This window comes from Neofelis nebulosa, chromosome 3, assembly GCF_028018385.1.
Source record: "Neofelis nebulosa isolate mNeoNeb1 chromosome 3, mNeoNeb1.pri, whole genome shotgun sequence".
NCBI lineage: Eukaryota > Metazoa > Chordata > Mammalia > Carnivora > Felidae > Neofelis > Neofelis nebulosa.
The window spans coordinates 137235325-137259667 of NC_080784.1; the positions used below are offsets into that span (position 1 = coordinate 137235325).

Genomic DNA, 24343 nt, shown 5'->3' on the forward strand with positions numbered 1-24343 from the left:
AAAACAAAAAAAGCCCACAAAACAAATGTTTCAGTACCTCCTTCGAATGTATTTATAAGAACAGAAAAAGTCTCTAATTGGAACTTTCTAAAAGCATTTCTCCCCAATTAGAATGCAGTAATGACTCCAAATGGCAATGTCTCGAGGACAGCTCATCAGTTAATTATAAGGAGTTCTCTAAATTGAGGAGTGAAGAATGATACTAAATTTCAATCAGTGCAGATAAATATGGCTTGTCATTATTCACTTGATATTTTAGACAATCCGTTTAAAGAGGAAGACATTGGAACAGAAATATTGTCTTTTCTAAAAGAACAGCGATTATGAGAATAAAATTGAACATTTACCCCAAGACTATACCCTTGTCTGGAATATGTTTTTTTTATAGTCATTCAATTTCCGTGATCCCCAGAGACCCCAGAAATCCCCATTTATTTTCCATCTGGTTCTTTCAAACAAGAAAAAATAATATGATATTTTTGCTCTACCTAACAGTTTGGAAAAATGGGTGTATATTTTAAATATAGTGGTTATGTAATTTAAAAATATGTGTATTGAAGCTTCTATTCCATTTAGTTTTTGTGTTCCAGTGTAAGTTAAGCACTTATGTGTTCTGGTAATACGTATCTTAAAATTCTATAATTTATTTATGCTCATCTCTGAGATTATATACCTGCCCAGGTTTAATTTTTTTTAGTTTTAAAAGCAAATGTAAAGAAAACAATTGCTTAAATAGCAAATTGTCAATACATATGATTTATCCTAACAATCTTCCAAAATTACCTTATATTTTATTTTCTTCCTGTTACTTTTTGATATTTTTCATGAACCTTTTATTTCTACCTTCATTTGAACTTATGCTTTGCTTATTCATGTTCATAGAATTCTCAATCATGTTAAAAACAAACATGGGTTTTGTTTGTTTATTGTCACAGATATCCTCTTGTTATTCTCCACAATCACCTTATTCATGAACTGTAAGTTGGGGACCAGGCTCTGCTTAGAAATAGCCCTTCGTGTTTGTTCCTCTATTCCCAGAGGAGTTTGCTGCACATGCCTGGATCCCTTTCCATCTGGCCTCTGCACAAAGGGTTTATCCCACTTTAACACAATTCTTTGTTTTACGGAGGACCTTGAGTTTATCTGAGGGTGAATACATATGAAACAATAATCATGTTACGGAAGAACCTGATCTGACCTTTTTTTTTCATATCCAAACCCTAAGATGACAGAGAAACTACTCTTATACAGTAACAAAGGCTAAAGAAGGTAAGGGCTGTAATAATGATAGGTCTGAAACAGAGCTGCAAAAAAAGTAACTGTGAAGGGTCTGATTTCTCTGGATACTATCCATTATTACAGTGCTTGTGTTTATATGACTTCAGGAAAAGAGAAAAAAGCTTGCTACGTTTTTGTATCATTGAAAAACCTTTGAGATTTTCAGTTTGTAAGACATTAACAAGAAACAGCTGTATTTGCATACTGATTTATACGTAAACTTCATTGCAACATATTTCAACAGGAAAATATTTATATTTAAGATATTAATAAAAAATGTAGAACTTTGCTTTCCTTAGTGTAAATAAAATTACAATAAGATTCCTGAAACCTCCTATGTAACTGAAAATCTTTTAAAATGCATGCTGGTCTCAGTGTTTAGAAATCAATTGATTTTCTTACTATGTATTCATGTTATTGAACCTTTTTTTCTGCAAATATACAGTTTTATAAGGAAATACTTAAGAGTTAAGAATTTTGTGGTAATTTTGCTTAGTAATAGACTGGAGAAACAAAAAATCTAAAGAATAAACATCAAAAGGCCGAAAAGAACACACACACACACACACACACACACACACACACACACACATCATATAGGTGCTTTTTTTTTTAAAGGTGCTTTGTTTTCAATAATTTATTCCAAAATGTATTATGCAAAGTCGTCTCAAAGACATATGTGGGTTTGAAAGTTTTAGATGCTGATGCAGGTTGTTCATTTCTAGTAGAATGACTGGTTTGAAAGATGGCAGCTGAAATCTGGAACCTAACTGGGTACACGTTACTGTGTGATGGTCAAAGAAATAGAATCCCATCTCCATGATCCTCAAAGCATACTAACATTTTTAGTTGAACATGCTGTCTTCAGAGAACTTTAAAACATATTTTCATAATAACAGTATTTAGATTTAAACTTTAAAAAATTACTCACTTTGAGTTTTAGTTTACTAAAACTACATTTGGAAACATTTCTCCCTATTTGGCCTTTGAACACATCTAATCCTCTTATTCTGAAAGGGTAAAGTGCCTTTTTTTTTTTTTTTTTTTTTTTTTTTAATATAGCTAGTATCCTTAAGAAGCAGAAACCTTGGGCCAACTTGTGTGGATCCTTGCAAATGGGTTCAACTTGCGAAAGGCAAAGTAATAAAAAGAAGCCATCAGCACGTCCCCTTTGCTTCATTTTCAGTAGAGGAAATTCACAAGCTCCTGTAGATTGCAGTGCTAGGAAAATAAAATTTGTCATTAGAACAATGGTATTACCACTTCCCCACTCTAAGCCTGTTTCAAAGTCTCCACTCATAATTAATTGCTGACTCAGTTTGCCTCCACTGCCAGAACTGAGGCTTGCCCCAAAGTGTCTACTGGGTTGATCATGTTAGAAACATGAGAGAGAGAGGCAAACTGATGATCACTCAGTAGTTCTGGATTTATCAAAGCGTGTTAATTTCGTGTAAACACTGTGTTTGTTAGGATTGCAAAGGTATAAATAATTGAAGGGGGGAACCCCTAAAATTTTAAGGTAACCTGCTCAAGATCAGTGAGGGAAGGCAACATTTGAGACTGGGCTCTTCAACTCCTCGGTCCAGTAATGGACTGGAGCCAAACACGACACCATCCAGGAGTTTCAAAGCTGCGTAGTAAAATAGCTAGCGTGGGCAGTCCTTTTGTACTCCAGCTAGAGTAAAATTAACGCAGTCTTCCTTTTTTCCATCGCCGTCTGACAGCATCCAGCAAATGGGTGTAGGGTAGGGAGAGCAGAACCCAGGTGTCCTTACACAGCTGAGTCTTTTGAGAAATTGGAACTGAGGCGGGTGGGAACCACGGGAAAGCGTCAGTGAGTTGGGAGAGGGAAACGGGAGCAGCTGAGTGCTGGGCGAGGGGAAGGAAGCTGGGGTGTGTGCGTCTGGAAGGGAAGGGGGAAAAGGGGCAGGCGTGAAAACGGGGGCCAAACTCAAGCGGAGGGAACCCAGCGCCCGCTGCCTGCAAAAGGGGGCGAAAGCAGCCAGTAAGAGTGAGGGGGAAAGCGGGAAGACGAAGGAAGGGAAGGAAGTAAGGAAAGAGGAAGGAAAGGCAGGAGGGGAGAGAGGAAGAGTGTCTGCAATTTCTGCGGCCGGCTCAGTAGGAGGAGCAGGAGGAGAAAGAGGAGGATCCAGAGTCAGTCAGTCAGGCAGCCAGCGGGAGGTGGAGAAAGCAGGAGGAGGAGGAGGAGGATTAAAGATGGCCACCAACAGCTGCGGGAAACGGCAACAACCCCTCACTTTCCGGGATGGTCCCTGCGGGTCGGCCCGGCCTTGATGGAGAGGAGAAGCCCGAGAAGCGCCGAGGCTGAGGCGGCGGCGGCGGCGGGGACCCAGCGAGGAGGAGGACGCGGGGGAGCAGGGACCGGGGCAGGAGAAGGGGAAGGCGGCGGCGTCGCTGCCCCGGCCGCCTAGCGCCGCTGCCCGCGCCGGCGGACCGGTTCCCGCACCTCGCGGTCGCAGAATCCAGGCCGGCCCGCGGCCCCTGGCCCCGCCGCGGGGCTCCTGGGCCCCGCCGCGGACACTGTGCCCGCTGCCCCCTCCCCGTCGCCGGCGCGCACTCGGGCCCGCCGCGGTCCCAGCTCCCGGGCCAGGCCCGCCCGCGCCCGCCCGCCAGCCCTCCGGTGAGTGCCCACTGCCAGCGCCCCCCACCCCACCCTGCGCCCGGCCCGCCCGGGCCGCTTTGTTTGTGCGGGGCGGAGGCGCTGCCCACTCGCGGCCCTGTGCCCGCTGCCCCTGCGGACAGGCCGAGGCCCAGCTGCCGCCCTCCCCCGGGACCGCGCTGCCCCCAGCCGCCGCTGCCATCAGTCTTGGCTGCCTGCCTTGTGTCCTCCACCGCGGCCTGGAGAGGGCGCCGTCGCGGTGGGGTCGGGGTTGGGGTCACGCGCGGCTGGAGGTGGGGAGGGATGTTGGGGTATTTCGGGGGGCGGGGGAGGACAGGGCTGGACGTTGCCCCTAGTGAGCAGTGAAGGTGTAACCTAGCGGTCCAGGCATAGGGGTCCCGCCAAAGCCCCATTTCCAGACCCTGTGGGGTCTCCGCTCCCGGAGCCCCCCCAGCGCCCGTGCGCAGCCGAGCGAGGCCTCCATCCCTCGGGCGCTGTCTCCCGGGCCTCTCCTGCTTATTCCCAAGCCCTGCTCTCCCCCAACGCCCTGTGCTGGAAACCCTTCGTTTATGCGAGGAACCTAGATGCTCTTGGGGTGTTTGCCCTTTTATTCTCTTGTGCATGGGATGTGGTAGTATTGCAAACATTCACAGTTACGGTGGGGTTCAAAGAGCTGTTGTGACCTTTCCTACCAAAAGCCTTTTGGCCCACCTGGCCAGTGTTTGATCCTCAGGTGCAGCGTTTCATTGATTTTTATCATTGAATTCTGAGATCTACACTATTAGGTCCTCTTTTCACTGAAATAATCGGATAAAACCTGATTGAAAGGATGTTTACTATATGTGTGAATCCTTATCTCTACTTCCAGTGCCTTAAAAATGGTTGTTTCCTGTGGGAGAATGGTGCTAATGCATAGGAAAAACAGTTTTTTGTTCAGTAATGGGCATGAGTTGGTAGTTCCAAATGGTTATTGTAGTCTGAAAACCAAACATTAAAAAAGAAGAACAAAACCTTTTGCTTTGAGATAGCAGTATATTTCCAGGTTGGAATCATTTGAGAGCAGGTTTAGAACAATTAGTTTCCACCATCCGGCTAATTATAACAAACATAATGTAAAACAGAACCAAAAATATGTTGGTTAAAAAAAAAACAACTAGGTGTGTATTAGGACATAGGTCTAGCAAAAAATAAATCTTGCTTTAAAAAAACTTTATCATGGGACTCTAAGCACAGGAAATGGCTTGGTATGTTTTTCTTTTTTTATATTTAGAAATACATATGCATTAGACTGATTTGAGAACTCTTCCTAGGACATATGAGCACAGTAGTACATGTTATACTTTGAACTATTCTCAACCTACTAGAAATACAGATTTATATTAGTTTGTTTTTCTGTGTTGAAATTGATTCATGTGAAAAATGTTAGATTTCTAATTAAAAATTTCTGCACAAAGAAGATACAAATTAGAAAACATGTTCTGGTCTTGCAAAATCTAGTAAACAAAGAGTAAGTGACAAGTGATTGAAAAGTGGATCTAAGGGGTGACTGGGTGGCTCAAGTCGGTTGAGCATTCCCCTTTTGCTTAGGGCATGATCTGGCAGTTCCTGAGTTCGAGCCCCACATAGGGCTCTGTGCAGACAGTGCAGAGCCTGGAGCCTGCTTCGAGTTCTGTGTCTCCTCTCCCTTCCCCTCCCCTGGTCTCTCTTCCTTAAAAATAAATAAACGTTAAAAAAAAAAAAAGTTTGGAAAAGTGGATCTGAGATTATCTAACGTACTATATCATGGAACTTGAGAACCACTGACTCCCAAGGAGGATGAGCCCTTAGTGATGCTAATCTGAAATCACACCCAAAGTAGGGCCATTTCTGTAGCATCCTTGGAAGGATCATCTGGCATCTGATTTTCATACCTATATGATAACAGGTTCACATCTTTCTTCAACATTCTAAGTCTTTTTCTGTTTATGTAAATTAAAATCTGCCTTCCTGATATTTCCGCTGAGTTCCAGTTTCCCTTTGTGTGTATGATGCATTTATCACCCATAAAAGAATTAAGAGATAAATGACTCCTACTTTAATTTTTTTTGTCATCAGGTTTAATGAAGTATAATATACATGCAGTAGTTTTGACAAATGTATACAATTGGATAATCACCACAATCAAGATAAGAAACATTTCCATCCAACCAAAAGGTTCTCTCCCTCTGCCCCCAGCCCCTGGCAACTATTAATCTAATTCACAGACCTATAGTTTTCCCTGTTCTAGAATATCACATAAATGAAATCCTACAATATGCAATCTTTTGAGTCTTTTACTTAACATAATGATTTTGATATTCATTAAGTTGTTGCATGTGTCAGTAGTTTTTTCAGTGGTATGCTGATAAATGTGTTAACAACCTGCTCTCCAAAAAAAAATCCCGAATTTGTAGTATTTGCTACTTTTTGTAGTGTAAATACTCTTACCATGGCCTATATTAAGGTATCTTGAGTCGTGCCTAGTTTGGGTCAGTTAGAAATAAAGCTACAATAAACAATGTGAAGGACAGATATTTTCAGTTGGGATTACTGGGTCCTAGGAGAAGGGTATATTTATCAAAAGTAGTAATTTATATCGAATAGCCAAACTGTTTTCCAAAATGACTATACTATTTTGTATTCCTACCAGCACTGTGAGAATTTCAGGTGCTCTGCATCCTTGTCAGTACTTACTATTATCAGTTATTAAAATCTCAGCAATTATTATGTGTGTAGTCTCCTTTAACATTTTTGACTTGTTCTTAAGTTTATTTTGAGAGAGAGGGAGTGCACAAGAGTGGGAAGGACAGAGAGAGAGGGAGAGAGAATCTCACGCAGGGTCTGTGCTGTCAACACAGAGCCCCATGTGGTGCTCAGTCTCATGAACCATGAGATCATGACCTGAGCCGAAAGCAAGAGTTGGACACTTAACTGAGCCACCCAGGTGCCCCAACATTTTTGACTTCTCATTTTCAGTAGTATTTGAACCAACATAGGAAGTTTATGATTGGCATTGCTGAATAATTTTATTTTTGGCTTGGTCATCAGTCATGGTCTCACTATAAAGGCTATAGCACTTAAAGGATGTTTCTTGATTTCTTGTGAAATTGCCTTTCATGAATTGCTTTTTTGAAAGGAATCAGTAAGGAATTCTAAAACTTAGCTGTTAACATTTTTTAAATGTGGCTAAGAAAAACCTAGGTAAAGATTTGTTTCTTTTCATAAAACTTTGGAATTTAAAAAAACTCAAAAAATTGGGGCACCTGGGTGGCATAGTTGGTTAAGTGTCCAACTTGGTATCAGCTCAGGTCATGATCTCGCTGTTACAGGACTGAATCCCACATTTTGCTCTGCACTGAGTGGAGCCAGCTTAGGATTCTCTCTCTCCCTCTATCTCTGCCCATCCCACTCTTTCTCCCTCATTCTCTTTCAAAAGAAATAAATAAACTTTAAAAAAAACCCTCAAATTATAAAGCATTTCTTCAAATTTGCTTGGGCTTAAAAAATAGTTCAATCATGTAATCTTTGAACTCATCCAGGAACTTGTAAGAAGTGTTAATACATAAATGAATATAGCATTACTTTCAATACTTGGAAAGCTAAATTTCATGGAAGATTATAGTGTATATTTTTGATTCAGTGTATTTGATTTAAAAAAAATTTTTTTTTAATGTTTATTTTTGAGAGAGAAAGAGAGAGAGGGAGACACAGAATCCGAAGCAGGTTCTAGGCTCTGAGCTGTCAGCACAGAGCCGGATGCAGGGCTCAAACCCACAAGCTGTGAGATCATGACCTGAGCTGAAGTTGGATGCTTAACCGACTGAGCCACCCAGGTGCTCCTCAGTATATTTGATTTTTATTGCTACTATCAAGTTGGTCAAGTTTTATTTGTTACATACTCATGTGTAATAACTATTAATGGCATTCAGAGTGCTGATTTTATTCTGGGATCTATAATGGTTTTTAGTTTTTCCAGATGGAGCAATAAATTTAAACATAATTTAACAATGGTACATTTGTGATACTTTAGTATACATCCTTAACTCTTCCTTATTTATTTTACCCGTCCAAACTATACTCCTTAGCTCTAGATTCATATATCCAACAGCTGGTTTAGACATACCTACTGAGATGTTCCATAGGCATGTCAACCTCAACTGTCCAAACCTCAACTCATAACCTTTCCCCCAAAATGTCCTTCCTGTGCCGCCTGCCGCCTGTCTTCTCAATGTGAGGAAATGCCATTCTCATCTACCCTGTCCTGAGTGGAATCCAGGCCTTCATCTTCTACTCCTTTGTCTTCCTCAGTTTCCACCCCCAGGCACATACTAGGTCCAATTGCTTTTGTCTTCTAAGTATTTCTCCTCTTCTGCTTGCTCCTTAGAGGCCTTGATTCAGGCCTCTGTTTCTCAGCTGAAGTGCTACAGTGCCCTTCTATACATACTCTCCTTAGCTGTAGTCACACCTCTGCTCATCACTTCCTCTCACCCTGTTTCCAAAACAAATTTTCCTTTTTAATTTGGAAAAATACACGGTTATGATCTTTTCAATACGCTTTTTTTTCTCCTCTTTAAAATCTTTTAATAGATTCTAAGCCATCAAAGAGCCATTAAAGCATGGGGTCCTATTCTGTACAAAGCTCTGTGTTTGTGACCAGGCTCTAGCTTCTCCAGTCTCCTCTCTGACAGCCATTCATTTGTTCATTAAAAAAAAAAAAAAGAAAAAGATTTGAGTGCTCTGCAGAGTTCTAGGTGATGGAGTTTTATCAAGGGACTTAAATTCTAGAGGGGGACAGATGACAAGTGTATACTATTGTCAGTTGGTAATGAGTGCAATGGAACAACATAAGGCTGGGTAAGGAGTTAGCGAGCAGTAGGTTGCTGAGGTGTGGGTGTGGTGCCATTTATAGAGGGCTGTATGAGAAGGCTCTATTATGACATCTGAGCAGAGACTCAAAATATTCAAGGGAATGAGAGTTTTAGATCTGCGAGAAGAGCAGGTGCTGAGGGGAGGGTGCTTGAGATGTCTAGACAACAGCAAGGGGTTGGCGGAGGGAGGTGAGAGCTGGGGTCAGGCTAGTGGAGGCTCCGTCAGACCAAGCAGGGCAGAGTGAGGACTTTGACTTCTGAGCTCAGTGAGTTTGACCCTAGAGTGCGTCCTCTCCATGGACAGAGATGCATTCCTATCTCCTACTTGAGGTTTCTGAAGTATGCCACCTCTCTTACCTTAAGCCTTTCCTTCTACTGGGAATAGTGCTAGATTATCCCTCCTCTGTGTTCCCTTAGCACTCTTTGTCATACCCCTACTTAATAGCTGCTTTGTTTGTCTCCTCTCCCTAGGCTGAGGCCCTAAATTTTTTTTTTTAAACCTCTGAATTCCTATTTCATTGAATTAATGTCTGTTGAATTTTAGAATTGCTGAAAATGGGATTTATTACTGAAAACTGGGTAAGAGGTACTTAACAGTACTGTGTAGTGACTGCTACCCTGATGTGAATGTGGATTCTATGTTTTGCTGACCACTGTGCATTTAGTGCTGGAGCAATGAGCTGTGCATAATAAGTGCTCAGTAAATACTGGGTGAATGATTAAGTGCACACCCGTGTACCAGCCTTTGCCTGTTCTTTCTTCTGCTTCCCTTAAACCCATGGGCAAGCTTCCCCCGAATCTCTTAACCTCTTTCTCTACTGGCTTATTTGCCCTTTCTCTAATCACAAGCTCAAGAAACGACAAATACTTCAGAAATTTTTTCGTTCATTCATTAGCAGCGAATGTATATGTAACAGAGAAATGTAGATAATTTCTCTCCAGGCTAAATAGATGGTGGTCATTGCACAGTTTTTGGTTAATTTGCACTTCTGTTTTCCTTTCTTTGGCAGGAATTTTTGGGGGCTATTTTATTACTGGGCCTTTGACTCTTTAATAAACCACTGATAGGTCTAGAATATCACTTCTATAAACAACTCAAGCAGGAGCAGGGTGTGAAAAGTCTACTACTAGAAATAAAATAGACAGTGTTTCTTAGTGAGTTTCATTTGGTTGAACAAACGATTAGAGTTGGCGATTAACCTTACTATCCTGGTGCAGGCCTTTGGGGAAATGGCCGGCTCGAGCAGGGAGTCTTCAGCCCCAGAACATCTAGGTATCATCTTAAGCCTGGAACTCTTACCAGTAACTCTTGAATCCCTCAGTCCTTACATCTCGGGCTTCCACATTCTGTCTGACTGTCTCCTTCCCCACTACCTGCATGTCTTTGAGCCTGCAGGGAAAGGATGGTGGGAGATCCCTAGTGTCCTACCCGCAAAAGCTGTAAGAAGAGGCAGAGCATTTAAAGTACCATATGTTAGGGATAGGAATAATTTTTCCATTTATGTTTTACTAAAAATCATTGTGTGCAGTAGGCTGTCTTATGTATAACATAAATATTGGATTATTGATCTTCCATAGTGTTGTAATCCATTGTGACAGGCCTGGTGGTGATAGGTCCTTTAGTGTTTTAGTACATGAAATACTTTGTATATCTTAGTCTGCTTATTGTGGGTACTATTTGTATTGTGACCAACAAAATTATAATTTCACTAAGTGCTGAGTTTTTGTTTTGTTTTGGGTTTGAGTTTTTTTTGTTGTTGCTGTTTTAATGGTTATGTGTGAGTAGGGCCTTCATTTTATTTCTCTAATAGAGTGGTCTTACTGTTAAATTTGTACGTTGGTTTTCTTAGGTCAAGGAAAATTACTAGTGACTTAGGTTTAAGTTCTCTCACAAATTAAAAAAAAATCGTCCTTCTATTTGTATGCAGTATATTAACGTATGACTTGGGATAATATTAATGCATTTAGTTATTTTAAGTTCAATATATCATTGTTTGTGCTATTCTGCAAAAGAGCATTATGGTGGTCAGGTGCTACAGTACCTGAGCATGCTTGAGACTTGTGGGTGCACTTTGACAACCCTTTCTTTTCGTTATGCTGACCCAGCAGCAGACACTGTTAAGCCTTAGGAAAACTGAATCTGCTTAGCAAGGAAAACAGACTTAGGTGGTACTGGTACCTACCATCCATTTTGGTGAAGTTACAAGCTTAGATTAATAACTAAGTCAACTAATTGTTGTGAAGCCATAGTGGGTTTAAAGTACTATACTTGTATTTTCGAGTCTAGAAGACTATTGGATGAGACTTTTTTTTCCTAATAAACTAATTACAGTTATTTGTTCTTTTGTGTATGGCCTAATCCCTTTAAAGTATTCATTATTACTACTTATGAAAGATAAGTGCCTATTTGTAATGGCACTTCAGAGGCCCAGAAATTAAGGGATTTGAATTCTTGCTCTACCTCTGCCATTAGAGAGTTTGTGTTACTTTGGGCCTGTGACCTGTCCCATCTGGCCTCTGATTCTTCATCTGTTGACAGTCCTTTCTACTGCAGAGCCCTTAGATAAAATAATAGTGATAACTGAGTTTTGACACTGATTCTTTTTGCTTTCCTCAGTTCTTAAGCCCTTGGTACCTATGTTGTGAGAGGGATCATGCTACAGGGTACTTTTGACACAGGTAAAAGGTATGTTGTCAATACTTGATGAATTTGCTGCATTTTTAATTTTTTTTAATTAAAAAATTTTTTATTTATTTTTATTTTTTTTTAACGTTTATTTATTTTTGAGACAGAGAGAGACAGAGCATGAACAGGGGAGGGGCAGAGAGAGAGGGAGACACAGAATCTGAAACAGGCTCCAGGCTCTGAGCTGTCAGCACAGAGCCCGACGCGGGGCTTGAACTCACGGACCGTGAGATCATGACCTGAGCTGAAGTCGGACGCTTAACCGACCAAGCCACCCAGGCGCCCCTAATTAAAAATTTTTTAATGTTTATTTATTTTAGAGAGAGACAGAGTGTGAGCAGGCAAAGGGTAGAGAGAGAGGGAGACACAGAATCCAAAGCAGGCTCCAGGCTCTGAGCTCTCTGCTGTCAGCAGAGAGCCCAGCGTGGGGCTCAAACTCATGAACCATGAGATTATGACTGGAGCTGAAGTCGGACACTTAACTGACTGAGCCACCCTGGAGCCCCTGCTGCATTTTTAAATAGCAGTTCCAGCTTCCTCTTCCTGTATGTTTGTCCGTAGCCTGTTTTATTCTTCTTCAGCCAGTGTGGACTTAACGAGGCCAGTTAATTTAATTAACTAAGAAAAGTAAGAATTTGATACATAGCCAATATATTTTTTATTGAAGTATAGTTGGCATATGGTGTTCTACTTAGCCATTATTTGATATAAAAACTCATGCCAGAATTAGTGTGTATTATTTTTTTTCTTCAGAGGGGACAACTAATTTGTTTATATCTGCATAGAACCTTGTAGGTTTATTTCTTGCTCTAAGTAAAACATCCACACACCTAAATTTTACTTTATAAATTGCATAATTTAGGAGATGATTAATTATTGTATGTGGGATTCAATATTTATTTATTTATTTTAAAGTTTATTTATTTTGAGAGAGAGCGTGTGTATGCACGCAGGAAAGGGGCAGAGAGATGGGGAGAGAAAATCCCAAGCAGGCTCTACTCTTAGCATGGAGCCCAGTGTGGGGTTCAATCTCATGACCCACCAACTGTGAGATCATGACCTGAGCCGATGGCAAGAGTTGGAAGCTCAGCTGACTAAGCCACCCAGGCACCCTTAGGACTCGAGGTTTTCTCCTCCTCCCCCTCCACCTCCTCTTCCTCCTCCTCTTTCTCTTCTTTCTCCTCTTTCTCCTCTTTCTCCTCTTCCTTCTCCCTCCTCCTCTTCCTTCTCCCTCCTCCTCTTCCTTCTCCCTCCTCCTCTTCCTTCTCCTCCTCCTCTTCCTTCTCCCTCCTCCTCTTCCTTCTCCCTCGTCCTCCTCCTTCTCCCTCCTCCTCCTCCTCCTCCTCTTCCTCCTCCTCCTCCTCCTCTTCCTCCTCCTCCTCCTCCTCTTCCTCCTCCTCCTCTTCCTCCTCCTCCTCCTCCTCTTCCTCCTCCTCCTCTTCCCCCTCCTCCTCCCCCCTCCCTCTCTTCCTCCTCCTCCCCCCTCCTCCTCCTCCCCCCTCCTCCTCCTCCCCCCTCCTCCTCCTCCCCCTCCCCTCCTCCCCCCTCCTCCTCCTCCCCCCTCCTCCTCCTCCCCCCTCCTCCTCCACACCCCCTCCTCCTCCTCCTCCCCCCTCTCTTCCTCCTCCTCCCCCCTCTCTTCCTCCTCCTCCCCCCTCTCTTCCTCCTCCTCCCCCCTCTCTTCCTCCTCCTCCCCCCTCTCTTCCTCCTCCTCCCCCTCTCTTCCTCCTCCTCCCCCTCTCTTCCTCCTCCCCCCTCTCTTCCTCCTCCCCCCTCCTTCTCCTCCCCCCTCTCCTCCCCCCCCTCTTCCTCCTCCTCCCCCCCTCTTCCTCCTCCTCCCCCCCTCTTCCTCCTCCTCCCCCCCTCTTCCTCCTCCTCCCCCCCTCTTCCTCCTCCTCCCCCCTCTTCCTCCTCCTCCCCCCCCTTCCTCCTCCTCCCCCCCTCTTCCTCCTCCTCCCCCTCCTCCTCCCCCTCCTCCTCCTCTTCCTCCTCCTCTTCCCTCTTCCTCCTCCTCTTCCTCTTCCTCCTCCTCCTCCTCCTCCTCCTCCTCTTCCCCTCCTCCTCCTCCTCCTCCTCCTCCTCCCCCCCTCCTCCTCCCCCCTCCTCCTCCCCCCCCTTCCTCCTCCTCTTCCTCCTCCTCTTCCTCCTCCTCTTCCTCTTCCTCTTCCTCTTCCTCCTCCTCCTCCTCTTCCTCCTCCTCCTCTTCCTCCTCCTCCTCTTCCTCCTCCTCCTCCTCCTCCTCTTCTCCTCCTCCTCCTCCTCTTCCTCCTCCTCTTCCTCCTCCTCCTCCTCTTCCTCTTCCTCCTCCTCCTCCTCTTCCTCCTCCTCCTCCTCCTCCTCTTCCTCCTCCTCCTCTTTCCTCCTCCTCCTCCTCTTCCCTCCTCCTCCTCCTCCTCCTCCTCTTCCTCCTCTTCCTCCTCCCTCTCTTCCTCCTCCCTCTCTTCCTCCTCCTCCCCCCCTCTTCCTCCTCTCCCCCTCTTCCTCCTCCTCCCCCTCCCTCCTCCCCCCTCCCTCCTCCCCCCTCCCTCCTCCCCCCCTCCCTCCTCCCCCCTCCCTCCTCCCCCTCTCCTCCCCCCCCTCTTCCTCCTCCCCCCTCTTCCTCCCCCCCTCTCTTCCTCCTCCCCCCTTCCTCCTCCCCCCCTCCTCCTCCCCCCCCTCCTCCTCCCCCTCTTCCTCCCCCCCTCTCTTCTCCTCCCCCCCCTTCCTCCTCCCCCCCCTTCCTCCTCCCCCCTTCCTCCTCCCCCCTCTTCCTCCTCCCCCCTCTTCCTCCTCCTCCCCCCTCTCTCCCTCCCCCTCCCCCTCCCCTCCCCCTCTTCCTCCTCCTCCTCCTCTCCTCCCCCTCCTCATCTCCCTCCCTTCCTTCAAGGGAATGCCAGAGAGAGAGGGAGAGAGGGAATCCCAAGTAAGCCCCACGCCACCAGCATGGAGCCTGATGCAGGGCTCAAACTCATGAACTGTGAGATCATGAACTGAGCTGAAACCAAGAGTCGGATGCTTAACTGGTTGAGCCACCCAGGCGCCTCTAGGACTCAACAGTTGAAAAAGAATCCCACAAGTGGCACTCCTGACTGGTTCAGTTGGTGGAGCATGCAATTCTTGATCTCAGGGTTGTGAGTTTGACCTCCACGTTGGGTATAAAGATTACTTAAAATACATCCTTAAAAAAAAACAAAGACAAACCACAAGTATCTTCTCAAAATATCCAGATCTCTTAGTATGTTCTGAGTGTTTGAATTTGGGAAAGCAATGTATATATTTGCTTTCACTTCTCTAACATTTATTCAAACTGTATTACCTTACTGATACATATATTTTTTATGTTTTTTTTTTAAGTGTTTTAAAAAAATTTTTTAATGGTATTTATTCCTGAGAAAAGACAGAGACAGAACATGAGCAGGGGAGGGGCAGAGAGAGAGGCAGACACAGAATCCGAAGCAGGCTCCAGGCTCTGCGCTGTCAGCACAGAGCCCGATGCAAGGCTCGAACTCATGAACCACGAGATCATGACAACCTGAGCCGTATGAAGTCAGACGCTTAATTGACTGAGCCACCCAGGTGCCCTGTGTTTGTGTATTTTGAAGTAATTATAAATTTACAGGAAGTTGCAAAAATTGTAGAATCCCATGTACCTTTCACATATCACCCTTTACCTAGTGGTAACATTTACATGACTATAATATAATACTGATTTGTGTTTTATTACTAAAAGCATAATGATCTTGCTTATTTTGAAAAATGTTGACAAATACAAGAATGTTGATATTTATTTTCACCTCAGGGTGAAGAGGTTAGCATTTACAAATTCAGATTCTGTGCCTTATATCTGTAGGTACCAGACAAAGGTCTCTTTCCTGCATTTGCTGTAAAAAGGGTGACAAGTAACTAGGCAAATGGCTGATTATTTTCCACTGGGTAGTTCATTCACAGCACTGGATACAGTCATGTAAAATTTCAGTTACACGGCATTCTTAATTCTGCTTTGCTGGACTTCTTTATTTAATCATTACTATATTTGCTTACTGTGAACTTTCATTCTTAACATGCAACAGAATATAGACAAAGAAATATTGGACAGTTAGTTAAGGCATATTTATTAAGTACCCTCTATCACTGTACTGAATATAAAGGAGATTTTGGAGGGGTATTTATAGTGTAGATGAATAAACAGCTGTAGAACATTACCACATATTGTATAATGTATTTCAGCAAGTTTTATTCTCTAAACACATACACATAGGTATATAATTGGCCCTCAGTAAGCATTTGTTGAGTGAATGAATGTACTTAGGTAATAAGCATGTTGTCACAAAATTATGTAAGTCTTAAGAAAATAAATGTTTACTGTCACTCTTAGGAATTCTAAAACTATTCATTATCGACTGAAAGAATGATAATACATGTTTTATTATGTTTCTTTATTCTTTTTGCCCTAGAAATCTTTTGGTAAATTCATAATCAGTTTTCCTTGATAAAAGCCTGGGTCTCTCTGACTCTAAAGCCCAGGTTCTTTCCCCATGGCACATTGCTCATTAAAACACAGTATTAGGGGGGCGCCTGGGTGGCGCAGTCGGTTAAGCGTCCGACTTCAGCCAGGTCACGATCTCGCGGTCTGTGAGTTCGAGCCCCGCGTCAGGCTCTGGGCTGATGGCTCGGAGCCTGGATCCTGTTTCCGATTCTGTGTCTCCCTCTCTCTCTGCCCCTCCCCCCGTTCATGCTCTGTCTCTCTCTGTCCCAAAAATAAATAAATTAAAAAAAAAAAAACAAAAAAACAACAACACAGTATTAGGTGATTTAGATGATAAATGCCATGTTTAAATAAACAAGTATGAAATAAAAATAAACTCCGTGTCAGTTGTTTTTAGGAAAATCATTGATTTGCCTAATAATTTTATTTAGCTTGACTTGTGTAATGACTAGTGACTAAATTAGATCAAGTATAAGGGGTTCAGCTGGCTCTAAGAACCTAGTTCTTATTTCCCAAAATGATGATACACTGTAAATAGACTCTAAAATGATGCTAATAATGTATGTTAGTAATTCTATAATTTTTCCTAAATATCTATTAAATGTGTATGCTGTGCTGGGTGCATTGGGAGCTACATGGATGTCTAAGACATGTATAGTTTTCTAATACCTTTATTATATGGTGAAGGTAAGATAGATTCATAAGTAATTGAACAGTATGTGATTAGTCTGTGAGGTACAGAAGTTCTATGGACGCTTAGTGAGTAGAAAGGTTACTTTTAGTTGAGACAATTAGGGGAACCTTAAGATGATGTTTGATCTGAATATCAGGGAGATTGATGGGATTTCCTTGGTGAATATTGAAACTTGCTTATGTCAGAATTACAGAAAATTATAAAATAAATAGATTTTACTGTCAGATGAGTTTTCTAGGAAGAAATCAGTCTGACTTTAATATTTAAATAATGAAGATAAGGATTAGGAATAAAGTAAAACATTTAGGAAAACTATTTTTAACATGAAAACTTTACTTCTGCTCCTGAAGTATTTTAGAGCTAGGTCACCCTGAAAATTGTACTAAATATGATTTTATTCTTTTTAAAGATAATTTGATCTGTTGGATTAATGACAAATGTGCTATATATATTTCATCTTAGTTTGGTAACTCCAAAAATAGGTGAGTTATCTCTTTGGTCAAAATGAGAACAGTTTTATTGCTGTTTTATTATTTCTGAGGTTCCTGTGTTTAAAGTATTTCTATTCTCTCTGAGTGAAATGTCATTGGAAAACTTATCTTGACATTGTGAAGTTCATCGCTAAGAGGTAGCTCTTGGTGGCAGCTTGAAGAAGAGGCTGGAGGAAGAAGGAAAGGGACAGTGGGTTGAATGACAACACCATGGGAAAAGGAGGGGGAGAGAGGGAGAGAAAGAATTTTGTATAGAGGAGAATCATTCTACCTGAGGTTATTCAATGTAGCCAATGCTATGCTGGACCTAGTCAGACCTAAAGCATTTCTGAAAGCTATAGTGTCTTGGCCAAACCTATATAAAGAGCAGAAAATATTTTGAGTTTGCTTTAGTTATGTAATAAATATTAGTGGAGAATGGTGTCAACACATTCATTTGTGTTCTCCACCTCCTTTTCCACAGAGACCTAGATTTAAATCTGAGTCACCAGAGTAAATAAGTTCAGTGATTCCCAGCTTGTGTTAGATTGCATAACCTAACCAACCACACGGGTTGGCATAGGTGTTTGTACTTTCGGGAGGGTTTGTGGAAGCCGGACAGGACATGGCAGCTGTCGAAAGGCATGAAGGCTACCATTACCACCGACATGTACTCGTGTGTTTGGGGCAGGGCAGGAGAAATACTTGCTGAATAGCCTTTCTGAGATGACAATACTTAAAATACTAGTGATCTGTAGGCATAGCTTGGAGAACAGTATTGTATCTTTCTTAGAAAGCTTATTCTTTTTTTTTTCTTTATGAATTTGCATGCACTTTGAATTTTCTCAGCCTAAGACATTCATCAAAAATGAGCCATTTTTTGACTGTTGCTTGCCAGTGTTGAAAGATCTTTAAAAGGATCCTCATATTCTAGCCTTTCTTCCTACTCTGCTTGTTAACACCTACGTTAAGTGTAGATTTTAATAGTTGCTTTGCATATCCTGATGTCAAAACATCATTCCAGTCCAGTCCAGTGAGAATCATTTGCCAAGTGCTATTTTAATGCAAGAGTTGCATTCCAGTACCTAATTGTTGTTTTGGTGTTATTATTTAATACAAGCATGCTTGTATCAATTAATCACATCTGCATGTGGTTTTTTTTTTTTTTTTTTCCAGTTTTGTTAAAGCTTAGAAATGCTCTTATAGCATGCTGATTTTGGTATTTAAAACCTTTTTGTCTCATCCTTCTGAGTAGCAGAGTTAAGTACTATACACAAGTTTTGAGTTTGGTGCATTTCATCATCTACTGTCACTAAGGGGTCAATAAAATAGTCCTATTTTTACAAAATTTTTTAAAGATGGCAAAGTGACTACTTTAGTAAAGAATCCTCTGGCTTATTGGAGTTACAGTTAAAACTAAATTATGTTATTATTTTCCCATCATATCTGTTTTCTTCATGAGAATTCAACTCACTATAAGGTGTCTGCGAACAGCAGTTTAGAAGATATATTAGCCAGCAACTTATTCCCAGATGCCTGTAATAAAATGGATTTTTAAAAAATAAATATTAAACATAGTGTTAGATTGAGGAAACGGTTATAGTAATACAAAATTGGAGCAGAGGAAAATAATTGCCTGGTGAAAGGGTAAGCATAAATGAAATTAATCCATGGTACGGGATGCATTTTTCATTGCACTTAATGATCGATAGGGAGTTGTTTTGGGGAAGAGGAACTTAGAACTCATATCACACTTGGTTTTGTTACAGTAAGGTTTTCCCTGGAAGTTGTCATTCCACAGTGACTGTATTGCGGTCTAAGTTGAGTATATTTGACGCTCCTTACTATCGTCTGAATTCTTGATTGTTTTTTTCAGTCAACAAGAGTTTTGTTTTTTAAGTTTATTTAAGCAGTCACTACACCCAATGTGAGGCTTGAACTCATGACCCTGAGATCCAGAGCTGCATACTGTACTGACTGAGCCAGCCAGGCACCCCTCAGCAAGAGTTTATGAACTGTCTACTTTCTGTGCTGAAAATGTCAAAATGATAAAATACTATTCCTCATTTCAAAGAACTAGTAAACTACTTTGCCTTATGAACAGATAATTACTAAATATTGTGGTAATGTCTGTTTTGAGTTTCATTAGCTTCCTTCTCTAGCCACAGTATTTGAGGTTCCTTACTAGTCATTGCACTTGTTCGTGCTGCAACTCTCTTGGCTTACCTAGGGTAAGTACACACACCTTTTTCCTTGAATCTTGGGCTGCTTTGCAGTTTTTCCTTATACCTGTAATGATCCCATTTGTGGCTTGATCTTTTTGGTTAGGAATCAAGGTACGGAAAACCAGGAGAGGGAACTTTAATGAAGGTGTAATAATAATAATGAAGCCAGACTTTGGAGAGAGTGAGGGGAATCCCATATTGGGTACCAAATAGAATTAGAAGTTTAAGTTTCATAAGGGAGTATTCAGCATTGATCAGAAGAAATACTAATTGGGTCACCTGGCTGGCTCTGTTGGTAGAGCATGTGACTCTTGATTTCAGGGTTGTAAGTTCAAGCCCCACGTTGGGTAGAGAGATAATTTAAAAATAAATAAAATCTTAAAAATAAGGGGAGATATTAATCTATATGACTAGACATATGCACTGTTTTACTGCCCTGATATACCTTATCTGTTTTATTAATTTCTTAATCAAGAAATTATTGCTTAGAACTCTGGGGAATAAAATGGTTGGTCATTTCTATATGCTATAATAGAATATATTTATAAAATATAGTCTTTGTGTTTTTCCCTACTTTAAAAAATTATAATCTAATGATTAAAAAATTTTTTTTGGCATATATATGTCCAAGAATCATATTACGTTATTTTAATATAACTGTATTACAAAGTTTACAGTCCTACCATTTAGAAAATAATTTTTTTCTTTTGCTTATGTGTTTGTTTCTAAACTCTGTAAGTTTGGTTACTTGTACAATATCTCAAGATTTGATAGAGTTTTGTTGTATTAATGATATGATAGAACATGGCCAAGTTTTAGACTAGGGCAGAGGTTACTATTATACAGGACAGACTGGAAGGAGTCCACACTTAGAAATAGTACTGCATGTTGCAGCCATTCTCGTTTAAACTGCAGGTGTTGAGGAAAGGTCTCTGGTAAGCCCTATTAGGAGTAGGACGGCCAGGGAGCCATCCATGCAACCTTTTGTTATGTGAATTTGAGGTAAAGAAGCACATGGAATCTTAAAGAAAGAAAGAGAGAGTGTGCGTGTGTGTGTGTGTGTGTGTGTGTGTGTGTAAATGAATAAAATAAGTACCTACATGTACACACGTATGAGTGACTGCCAGAGAATTCTGTTTGTGGATACTGGACCTGATTTCTGTCCTTGGGATTGGGACTGGTAACCAAAAATAGGTGTCCCAGTCCTAGGAAGAGAAAAGACAGGGACCAGACTGGGAACCTCTAAAAGTGGCAAAACAGAAGCCTAGTTATAATAACTGAGGTATCAACAGGGCTAAAATGGCAGAAAGGGTAAGAATAGAGCAGAGGGTGTATCAGAACAAGCTAGGATCCCTTGTCATCTAATCTGGGGTATAAGGGTTAGGTGGATTAGTGTTAATAACGACTTGATTTGGGGGCGCCTGGGTGGCTCAGTTGGTTAAACCTCAGACTTTGGCCCAGGTCATGATCTCGCAGTCTGGGAGTTCGAACCCTGCGTTGGGTTCTTTGTTGACAGGTTAGAGCCTGGAACCTGCTTCAGATTCTGTGTCTCTCTCTCTGCCCCTCATGCTCATGCTCTATTTCTCAAAAATAAATTAAAAAAATAAATTAAAAAAAGTAACGACTTGATCTGGAATTGAAGATTGGGGCTGAAACTGCTGTCATGAGTCTGTGTTGGTGACCTAGGATTTAAGTAACAGGAGAAGCAGGCTGAGCTTGACTTTTTTTTTTTTTTTTTTAATGTTTTATTTATTTTGAGAGAGAGAGAGAGAGAATGTGAGAGCAAGCCAAGGAGGGGCAGAGAGAGAGAATCCCAGGCAGGCTCTTCACTGTCAGCTCAGAGTCTGATGCGGGGCTCAATCTCACCAACCGTGACGTCATGACCTAAGCCAAATCAAGAGTCAGCTGCTTAACTGACTCAGCCACCCAGGTGCCCTTTGACATTTGTGTGCTAAATATCTTTTTATTTTATTTATTTTGAGAGAGAGACAGACAGCATCAGTAGGGGAGGGGCAGAGAGAGGGAGGGAGGGAGGGAGGGAGAGAGAGAGAATCCCAGGCAGGCTCCTCACTGTCAGCACAGAGATGGATGAGGGGCTGGAGCTCATGAAATGGTGAAATCATGACCTGAGCCAAAACCTAGAGTGGGACGCTTAACTGACTGAGCCACCCAGGTGCCCTATACTAAATATCTTTTAAGGAAAAAATTCATTTCCATTGTTAATCAGTAATCATTTACTTTGCTTTATTGGCACTGGTAAGGCATCACGAGTTGCAGAGAACTGCTGATGCCTCATTGTAAAGTCTTAACAGGGAACTGCTGTTGAAGTGAACAAACTGAAGCTTTGGAGTAAATACGCTTTGTTGCAAAATAAGAGGATATGAAAAAGCATGGTAGGCATGAGGGTTCTAATGTCATGATTCTGGAGGCAAAGTACAATATGTTAGGAGTTGAGTTTTTTGAGCAGGGTAAGAGGAAGTAAAAAAAAATATGATAATTTGACATTAAAATGAGAACCTTCCACACTCTTTTTACTTCCTAGAAGTCATAATAGCATTTTGGGGGTTGCAGTTAGCTGATAGTCATTAGCTTAAAGGGAACAAAAGCCATTTTTGGAATCTGTACTGGACATTGAATGACCAATTGAACAAGTGGGGCTTGATCAGAAAAAACTAGAGACCTCTAGAGATCTCATTAGCAATTAAAAACATTTTTTTTTAATGTTTATTTTTGAGAGAGAGAGCATGAACAGGAGAGGAGCAGAGAGAGAGGGAAACAGGCTCCAGGCTCGAGGCTGTCAGCACAGAGCCCAATGTGGGGCTCAAACCCACAAACTGTGAGATGATGACCTGAGCCAAAGTCAGACACTCGACTGAGCCACCCAGGCACCCCTCATTAGCAATTTTTATACCTTCTCTCTAGACTCCCTGCCTTGCCTTTTCAGTTTTTATATTCCAATAAGAAAGGATTAAATTACCCTGTTCAGACCAGGTATCTGTCTCCCAGAGACAGGGACGAGCATTATGAGGCATAGTTATAACCCCAGGAGTCTATGCTTGTGTGCTGGGGGCCACCCCTAAGAAGGGGAAATCAAAAGTGGGGCAGCCCTCCTAGGAAGTATGTAGAATATTTCAGCCTTTAGTAGTTTAATCTCTTTTCCCTTCTTTTCTTTCCCCTTCTTTTCTTTCCCCTCCTTTTCCTCCCCACTTACGTAAATGCAGAAGATAACCCTGCTGTCCCATCTGTTGATGCATTTTTAGTGGGAGAAAATCTCCATGCAAGCTGAGGTACCACATCCAGAGGCAGGGCCATAGGGATACTGAGTCTAGGTGATAGCCTGCTGCCACTGGTTTCATTGTGATTCTTGATATTTTACAACTTAAATTTAATTACTGCTAAATTGTCATTTGCATGATTGGAGGAAAAGAAAGGGAAATAAAAAGAAAATGTGTTTAAAGGGAAAGATGGGGTACTTACTATACACCAGTGACTAGTAAGGATATAAATGATGGCTTCAATCTTTAGCTTTTCATCAGTGCATACACCCTAATCTGTTTTACTTCAGATTTTGTACCTTCTGCTAGTATCTTGGCTTATCAGGGTTCTGTTCCTAACAAGCTGACCTAGTCCTTTCTTCTTTTTGTTTTGTTTTTATTTTTATTTTTTCATATCTTTTTTATTTTGAGATAGAGGTGGGGGGGTGGAGGGGCAGAGAGAGTGAGGGATAAAGAGAATCCCAAGCGGTTCTGCACTGTTAGCACAGAGCCCAATTCAGGACTTGAACTCACAAACTGTGAGATCATGACTCAAGCCAAAGCCAGATGCTTAACTAACTGAACCACCAGGTGCCTCCTAATCCTTCATTCTTGAAGGGTCTGAGCCTCTGGTAATTCCAACAGTATAGAATTGTGATAGTCTTTCAATAACCTTAACGTGTACACAGTATTGTAAGAATGTATTCCAGATCTCCCTGAGTTCTTCTCATGGTTTTCCAAGCCCCAAAGTCATACTAGCAATCTCTTCTCCCCTTGCTAGTCAGGGACAGTCACCTGACTAGCCTCTTCTGTAGCCTCTGTTTTTGCTTTTCTTGTTTTTCTACTGTCGCGAGGAAATCAAACTGAACATGATAAGCTCAGCTTTCAATAGAGTGAAGCAGTTATTTTGTTTCCTGGTATAAATATTTCCTCATTGGGTACTAAAACTTCTAGATCAGCAGATTTCAGAGTTCTTGAGATAAAAGGCAAAACTTTGAGAGCAGAAATCACTCTACGAAAATCATTGTTTCCCTCAGCCATTGTATTCTGGAGATAGGAAACAGCAGTTACTGGTTGGTGGTTCAGAGCCTTGTAGGCCGCAGCATCCCAGATTCAGAAGTTTTTAGCTGGAGCAACAACTGGTACACGAAGCTTCAAGAAGCCTTTTCTTCCTACTAGGGACACAGCTGTGTCTGAAGAAGAGTCTATTTGATATGAGGCCCTGAGCATCCACTCACTGCCATTTGAAGTGAATGCTTAGATCAAAGGCCATGTGATTTATAGGGGACATTCGGTTAATCTTGTGTAGTGGTGCTGGCAAAGCAACTTCAGAATTGGTGTCTCTTATAGAAAGAATCACCCATCGCCATTTTTTTAAAGTTTTTATTTAGGGGCGCCTGGGTGGCTCAGTCAGTTAAGCATCCAACTTTGGCTCAGGTCATAATCTCGCAGTTCGTGAGTTCGAGCCGCATGTCAGACTCTGTGCTGACGGCTCAGAGCCTGGAGCCTGCTTCAGATTCTGTGTCCCGCCCCCTTCCCTCCCCCCCCCCCCCCCCCCCCCGCTTGTGCTCTGTCTCTTTCAACAATGAATAAATATTTTTAAAAATTTTAAGTTTTTATTTAAATTCCAGTTAACATACAATGTAGTATTAATTTCAGGTGTAGAATTTAGTGATTGAACACCACATCCAACGAGTGCCCTCCTTAATCCCCATCACCTATTTAACCCATCCCCCACCCACTGCCATCACCATTTCTATAATCC

At 42.0% G+C, this 24343-nt stretch overlaps 1 protein-coding gene and 1 long non-coding RNA gene across 11 annotated transcripts in view; one reads left to right on the plus strand and one right to left on the minus strand.

The window, feature by feature from the left end:
- Positions 1 to 1900: 1900 nt before the first annotated feature.
- LOC131507364 (uncharacterized) lies at positions 1901 to 3236 on the minus strand. The gene is made up of 2 exons (XR_009259466.1): positions 2803 to 3236; positions 1901 to 2499 (listed from the first exon to the last, which is right to left on the minus strand). It is a non-coding gene; the product is annotated as an uncharacterized LOC131507364 (long non-coding RNA).
- Positions 3237 to 3459: 223 nt separating this feature from the next.
- Positions 3460 to 24343, plus strand: part of WDFY3 (WD repeat and FYVE domain containing 3) — a 279689-nt gene continuing 258805 nt past the window's right edge. For 5 of the 10 annotated variants that reach the window (XM_058721996.1, XM_058721995.1, XM_058722004.1 and 2 more), the window contains exon 1: positions 3465 to 3919. The gene's annotated coding sequence lies outside the window, so the exon portion shown is untranslated. Of the gene's footprint in view, positions 3920 to 24343 lie in introns of all 10 variants that reach the window. The other 5 variants (XM_058722001.1, XM_058722003.1, XM_058722005.1 and 2 more) reach the window with 3 other exon arrangements.